Raw genomic sequence first — 7,845 nt, forward strand, 5'->3', positions numbered from 1 at the left:
CTCAGCGGAAATGGGCCTCATCTCGCCTGGAGGGCAAAACCTCCTGGATTTTCTCGAGTTGCGGCAGGTGCTCTCGACTTACGACGGGGACCTCAGGGACCCGCTCTGGTGGCCTCAGGAAAGGCCAGTCCCCATGCGAGTTCCTCGGGGGCCTCTCGGGATTCCTCTCCCGTCGATGCCGGGGCCAAAGACCTTGTGTGGAGTCGGGGCCAGAACCTGAGGATTCCTCTCCAGTGCTGACATTGATCTTGGGGTACTTCTGGAGTCTCCCCAGGGGAGTCAGTCCTCGTCTCGAATGCGGGCATGCACTTGCGCTTTCCTCCAGAGCGGTAGCAGCAGTGTCACGCAGTCCGCCCAATTGATCAAAGGATCTATGGTTTTCCCTCGAGTCTTTTCCACGAGGCTTTCCCACGAGGCTTTCCCACAGGGCTGTCCCACGTGCACACGTGGTGGGAGTTGATCCTCGGCTTGAACGTCAAGGCAGTGCAGGGAAAACAGGTTCCTCTGGAATGGACTGACACATCTGGGGGACTCTTGGAATGGTGGCACGACCCTGGAGTTCCTCTCGCCTTTCCTTTGGAGAGCGCCTCCTCTTGAGATGCGACGGGAACGCCGGGAATTCTTTCCCTACGAAACAGGGAAAGGATCCCTCATCTCGAGCTAGGAGGCGGAAACGGGGCTCCCCTGGATGTGTGCGGGACCCACGTGCTTCCTCTCGAGTGGAGACGGGTATGTCGGGGAACTTCTTGAGTTGCAGCAAGGGTGTGAAGGACCCTTTGGAAGTTCCAGTGGTTAGACGTGATTAGCCTCGAGAAGCCTCAGCGGAAATGGGCCTCATCGCGCCTGGAGGGCAAAACCTCCTGGATTTTCTCGAGTTGCGGCAGGTGCTCTCGACTTACGACGGGGACCTCAGGGACCCGCTCTGGTGGCCTCAGGAAAGGCCAGTCCCCATGAGAGTTCCTCGGGGGCCTCTGGGGATTCTTCTCCCGTCGATGCCGGGGCCTAAGACCTTGTGTGGAGTCGGGGCCGGAACCTGAGGATTCCTCTCCAGTGCTGACATGGATCTTGGGGTACTTCTGGAGTCTCCCCAGGGGAGTCAGTCCTCGTCTCGAATGCGGGCATGCACTTGCGCTTTCCTCCAGAGCGGTAGCAGCAGTGTCACGCAGTCCGCCGCGTGGATCAAAGGATCTATGGTTTTCCCTCGAGTCTTTCCCATGAGGCTTTCCCACGAGGCTTTCCCACAGGGCTGTCCCACGTGCACACGTGGTGGGAGTCGATCCTCGGCTTGAACGTCAAGGCAGTGCAAGAAAACAGGTTCCTCTGGAATGGACTGACACATCTGGGGGACTCTTGGAATGGTGGCACGACCCTGGAGTTCCTCTCGCCTTTCCTGTGAAGAGCGCCTTCTCTTGAGATGCGACGGGAACGCCGGGAATTCTTTCCCTACGAAACAGGAAAAGGATCCCTCATCTCGAGCTAGGAGGCGGAAACGGGGCTCCCCTGGATGTGTGCGGGACCCCACGTGCTTCCTCTCGAGTGGAGACGGGTATGTCGGGGAACTTCTTGAGTTGCAGCAATGGTGTGAAGGACCCTTTGGAAGTTCCAGTGGTTAGATGTGATTGGCCTCGAGAAGCCTCAGCGGAAATGGGCCTCATCTCGCCTGGAGGGCAAAACCTCCTGGATTTTCTCGAGTTGCGGCAGGTGCTCTCGACTTACGCCGGGGACCTCAGGGACCAGCTCTGGTGGCCTCAGGAAAGGCCAGTCCCCATGCGAGTTCCTCGGGGGCCTCTCGGGATTCTTCTCCCGTCGATGCCGGGGCCTAAGACCTTGTGTGGAGTCGGGGCCGGAACCTGAGGATTCCTCTCCAGTGCTGACATGGATCTTGGGGTACTTCTGGAGTCTCCCCAGGGGAGTCAGTCCTCGTCTCGAATGCGGGCATGCACTTGCGCTTTCCTCCAGAGCGGTAGCAGCAGTGTCACGCAGTCCGCCGCGTGGATCAAAGGATCTATGGTTTTCCCTCGAGTCTTTCCCACGAGGCTTTCCCACGAGGCTTTCCCACAGGGCTGTCCCACGTGCACACGTGGTGGGAGTCGATCCTCGGCTTGAACGTCAAGGCAGTGCAGGGAAAACAGGTTCCTCTGGAATGGACTGACACATCTGGGGGACTCTTGGAATGGTGGCACGACCCTGGAGTTCCTCTCGCCTTTCCTGTGGAGAGCGCCTCCTCTTTAGATGCGACGGGAACGCCGGGAATTCATTCCCTACGAAACAGGGAAAGGATCCCTCATCTCGAGCAAGGAGGCGGAAACGGAGCTCCCCTGGATGTGGGCGGGACACCACGTGTTTCCATTCGAGTGGAGACGGGTATGTCGGGGAACTTCTTGAGTTGCAGCAATGGTGTGAAGGACCCTTTGGAAGTTCCAGTGGTTAGATGTGATTGGCCTCGAGAAGCCTCAGCGGAAATGGGCCTCATCTCGCCTGGAGGGCAAAACCTCCTGGATTTTCTCGAGTTGCGGCAGGTGCTCTCGACTTACGACGGGGACCTCAGGGACCCGCTCTGGTGGCCTCAGGAAAGGCCAGTCCCCATGCGAGTTCCTCGGGGGCCTCTCGGGATTCCTCTCCCGTCGATGCCGGGGCCAAAGACCTTGTGTGGAGTCGGGGCCGGAACCTGAGGATTCCTCTCCAGTGCTGACATGGATCTTGGGGTACTTCTGGAGTCTCCCCAGGGGAGTCAGTCCTCGTCTCGAATGCGGGCATGCACTTGCGCTTTCCTCCAGAGCGGTAGCAGCAGTGTCACGCAATCCGCCGCGTGGATCAAAGGATCTATGGTTTTCCCTCGAGTCTTGCCCACGAGGCTATCCCACGAGGCTTTCCCACAGGGCTGTCCCACGTGCACACGTGGTGGGAGTCGATCCTCGGCTTGAACGTCAAGGCAGTGCAGGGAAAACAGGTTCCTCTGGAATGGACTGACACATATGGGGGACTCTTGGAATGGTGGCACGACCCTGGAGTTCCTCTCGCCTTTCCTGTGAAGAGCGCCTCCTCTTGAGATGCGACGGGAACGCCGGGAATTCTTTCCCTACGAAACAGGGAAAGGATCCCTCATCTCGAGCTAGGAGGCGGAAACGGGGCTCCCCTGGATGTGTGCGGGACCCCACGTGCTTCCTCTCGAGTGGAGACGGGTATGTCGGGGAACTTCTTGAGTTGCAGCAATGGTGTGAAGGACCCTTTGGAAGTTCCAGTGGTTAGATGTGATTGGCCTCGAGAAGCCTCAGCGGAAATGGGCCTCATCTCGCCTGGAGGGCAAAACCTCCTGGATTTTCTCGAGTTGCGGCAGGTGCTCTCGACTTACGACGGGGACCTCAGGGACCAGCTCTGGTGGCCTCAGGAAAGGCCAGTCCCCATGCGAGTTCCTCGGGGGCCTCTCGGGATTCTTCTCCCGTCGATGCCGGGGCCTAAGACCTTGTGTGGAGTCGGGGCCGGAACCTGAGGATTCCTCTCCAGTGCTGACATGGATCTTGGGGTACTTCTGGAGTCTCCCCAGGGGAGTCAGTCCTCGTCTCGAATGCGGGCATGCACTTGCGCTTTCCTCCAGAGCGGTAGCAGCAGTGTCACGCAGTCCGCCGCGTGGATCAAAGGATCTATGGTTTTCCCTCGAGTCTTTCCCATGAGGCTTTCCCACGAGGCTTTCCCACAGGGCTGTCCCACGTGCACACGTGGTGGGAGTCGATCCTCGGCTTGAACGTCAAGGCAGTGCAGGGAAAAAAGGTTCCTCTGGAATGGACTGACACATCTGGGGGATTCTTGGAATGGTGGCACGACCCTGGAGTTCCTCTCGCCTTTCCTGTGGAGAGCGCCTCCTCTTGAGATGCGACGGGAACGCCGGGAATTCTTTCCCTACGAAACAGGGAAAGGATCCCTCATCTCGAGCTAGGAGGCGGAAACGGGGCTCCCCTGGATGTGTGCGGGACCCACGTGCTTCCTCTCGAGTGGAGACGGGTATGTCGGGGAACTTCTTGAGTTGCAGCAAGGGTGTGAAGGACCCTTTGGAAGTTCCAGTGGTTAGACGTGATTAGCCTCGAGAAGCCTCAGCGGAAATGGGCCTCATCTCGCCTGGAGGGCAAAACCTCCTGGATTTTCTCGAGTTGCGGCAGGTGCTCTCGACCTACGACGGGGACCTCAGGGACCCGCTCTGGTGGCGTCAGGAAAGGCCAGTCCCCATGCGAGTTCCTCGGGGGCCTCTGGGGATTCATCTCCCGTCGATGCCGGGGCCTAAGTCCTTGTGTGGAGTCGGGGTCGGAACCTGAGGATTACTCTCCAGTGCTGACATGGATCTTGGGGTACTTCTGGAGTCTCCCCAGGGGAGTCAGTCCTCGTCTCGAATGCGGGCATGCACTTGCGCTTTCCTCCAGAGCGGTAGCAGCAGTGTCACGCAGTCCGCCGCGTGGATCAAAGGATCTATGGTTTTCCCTCGAGTCTTTCCCACGAGGCTTTCCCACGAGGCTTTCCCACAGGGCTGTCCCACGTGCACACGTGGTGGGAGTCGATCCTCGGCTTGAACGTCAAGGCAGTGCAGGGAAAACAGGTTCCTCTGGAATGGACTGACACATCTGGGGGACTCTTGGAATGGTGGCACGACCCTGGAGTTCCTCTCGCCTTTCCTGTGGAGAGCGCCTCCTCTTGAGATGCGACGGGAACGCCGGGAATTCATTCCCTACGAAACAGGGAAAGGATCCCTCATCTCGAGCTAGGAGGCGGAAACGGAGCTCCCCTGGATGTGGGCGGGACACCACGTGTTTCCATTCGAGTGGAGACGGGTATGTCGGGGAACTTCTTGAGTTGCAGCAATGGTGTGAAGGACCCTTTGGAAGTTCCAGTGGTTAGATGTGATTGGCCTCGAGAAGCCTCAGCGGAAATGGGCCTCATCTCGCCTGGAGGGCAAAACCTCCTGGATTTTCTCGAGTTGCGGCAGGTGCTCTCGACTTACGACGGGGACCTCAGGGACCCGCTCTGGTGGCCTCAGGAAAGGCCAGTCCCCATGCGAGTTCCTCGGGGGCGTCTCGGGATTCCTCTCCCGTCGATGCCGGGGCCAAAGACCTTGTGTGGAGTCGGGGCCGGAACCTGAGGATTCCTCTCCAGTGCTGACATGGATCTTGGGGTACTTCTGGAGTCTCCCCAGGGGAGTCAGTCCTCGTCTCGAATGCGGGCATGCACTTGCGCTTTCCTCCAGAGCGGTAGCAGCAGTGTCACGCAGTCCGCCCAATTGATCAAAGGATCTATGGTTTTCCCTCGAGTCTTTTCCACGAGGCTTTCCCACGAGGCTTTCCCACAGGGCTGTCCCACGTGCACACGTGGTGGGAGTTGATCCTCGGCTTGAACGTCAAGGCAGTGCAGGGAAAACAGGTTCCTCTGGAATGGACTGACACATCTGGGGGACTCTTGGAATGGTGGCACGACCCTGGAGTTCCTCTCGCCTTTCCTTTGGAGAGCGCCTCCTCTTGAGATGCGACGGGAACGCCGGGAATTCTTTCCCTACGAAACAGGGAAAGGATCCCTCATCTCGAGCTAGGAGGCGGAAACGGGGCTCCCCTGGATGTGTGCGGGACCCACGTGCTTCCTCTCGAGTGGAGACGGGTATGTCGGGGAACTTCTTGAGTTGCAGCAAGGGTGTGAAGGACCCTTTGGAAGTTCCAGTGGTTAGACGTGATTAGCCTCGAGAAGCCTCAGCGGAAATGGGCCTCATCGCGCCTGGAGGGCAAAACCTCCTGGATTTTCTCGAGTTGCGGCAGGTGCTCTCGACTTACGACGGGGACCTCAGGGACCCGCTCTGGTGGCCTCAGGAAAGGCCAGTCCCCATGAGAGTTCCTCGGGGGCCTCTGGGGATTCTTCTCCCGTCGATGCCGGGGCCTAAGACCTTGTGTGGAGTCGGGGCCGGAACCTGAGGATTCCTCTCCAGTGCTGACATGGATCTTGGGGTACTTCTGGAGTCTCCCCAGGGGAGTCAGTCCTCGTCTCGAATGCGGGCATGCACTTGCGCTTTCCTCCAGAGCGGTAGCAGCAGTGTCACGCAGTCCGCCGCGTGGATCAAAGGATCTATGGTTTTCCCTCGAGTCTTTCCCATGAGGCTTTCCCACGAGGCTTTCCCACAGGGCTGTCCCACGTGCACACGTGGTGGGAGTCGATCCTCGGCTTGAACGTCAAGGCAGTGCAGGAAAACAGGTTCCTCTGGAATGGACTGACACATCTGGGGGACTCTTGGAATGGTGGCACGACCCTGGAGTTCCTCTCGCCTTTCCTGTGAAGAGCGCCTCCTCTTGAGATGCGACGGGAACGCCGGGAATTCTTTCCCTACGAAACAGGAAAAGGATCCCTCATCTCGAGCTAGGAGGCGGAAACGGGGCTCCCCTGGATGTGTGCGGGACCCCACGTGCTTCCTCTCGAGTGGAGACGGGTATGTCGGGGAACTTCTTGAGTTGCAGCAATGGTGTGAAGGACCCTTTGGAAGTTCCAGTGGTTAGATGTGATTGGCCTCGAGAAGCCTCAGCGGAAATGGGCCTCATCTCGCCTGGAGGGCAAAACCTCCTGGATTTTCTCGAGTTGCGGCAGGTGCTCTCGACTTACGCCGGGGACCTCAGGGACCAGCTCTGGTGGCCTCAGGAAAGGCCAGTCCCCATGCGAGTTCCTCGGGGGCCTCTCGGGATTCTTCTCCCGTCGATGCCGGGGCCTAAGACCTTGTGTGGAGTCGGGGCCGGAACCTGAGGATTCCTCTCCAGTGCTGACATGGATCTTGGGGTACTTCTGGAGTCTCCCCAGGGGAGTCAGTCCTCGTCTCGAATGCGGGCATGCACTTGCGCTTTCCTCCAGAGCGGTAGCAGCAGTGTCACGCAGTCCGCCGCGTGGATCAAAGGATCTATGGTTTTCCCTCGAGTCTTTCCCATGAGGCTTTCCCACGAGGCTTTCCCACAGGGCTGTCCCACGTGCACACGTGGTGGGAGTCGATCCTCGGCTTGAACGTCAAGGCAGTGCAGGGAAAAAAGGTTCCTCTGGAATGGACTGACACATCTGGGGGATTCTTGGAATGGTGGCACGACCCTGGAGTTCCTCTCGCCTTTCCTGTGGAGAGCGCCTCCTCTTGAGATGCGACGGGAACGCCGGGAATTCTTTCCCTACGAAACAGGGAAAGGATCCCTCATCTCGAGCTAGGAGGCGGAAACGGGGCTCCCCTGGATGTGTGCGGGACCCACGTGCTTCCTCTCGAGTGGAGACGGGTATGTCGGGGAACTTCTTGAGTTGCAGCAAGGGTGTGAAGGACCCTTTGGAAGTTCCAGTGGTTAGACGTGATTAGCCTCGAGAAGCCTCAGCGGAAATGGGCCTCATCTCGCCTGGAGGGCAAAACCTCCTGGATTTTCTCGAGTTGCGGCAGGTGCTCTCGACCTACGACGGGGACCTCAGGGACCCGCTCTGGTGGCGTCAGGAAAGGCCAGTCCCCATGCGAGTTCCTCGGGGGCCTCTGGGGATTCATCTCCCGTCGATGCCGGGGCCTAAGTCCTTGTGTGGAGTCGGGGTCGGAACCTGAGGATTACTCTCCAGTGCTGACATGGATCTTGGGGTACTTCTGGAGTCTCCCCAGGGGAGTCAGTCCTCGTCTCGAATGCGGGCATGCACTTGCGCTTTCCTCCAGAGCGGTAGCAGCAGTGTCACGCAGTCCGCCGCGTGGATCAAAGGATCTATGGTTTTCCCTCGAGTCTTTCCCACGAGGCTTTCCCACGAGGCTTTCCCACAGGGCTGTCCCACGTGCACACGTGGTGGGAGTCGATCCTCGGCTTGAACGTCAAGGCAGTGCAG

This window comes from Ovis canadensis, chromosome 9, assembly GCF_042477335.2.
Source record: "Ovis canadensis isolate MfBH-ARS-UI-01 breed Bighorn chromosome 9, ARS-UI_OviCan_v2, whole genome shotgun sequence".
Classification (NCBI taxonomy): Eukaryota; Metazoa; Chordata; class Mammalia; order Artiodactyla; family Bovidae; genus Ovis; species Ovis canadensis.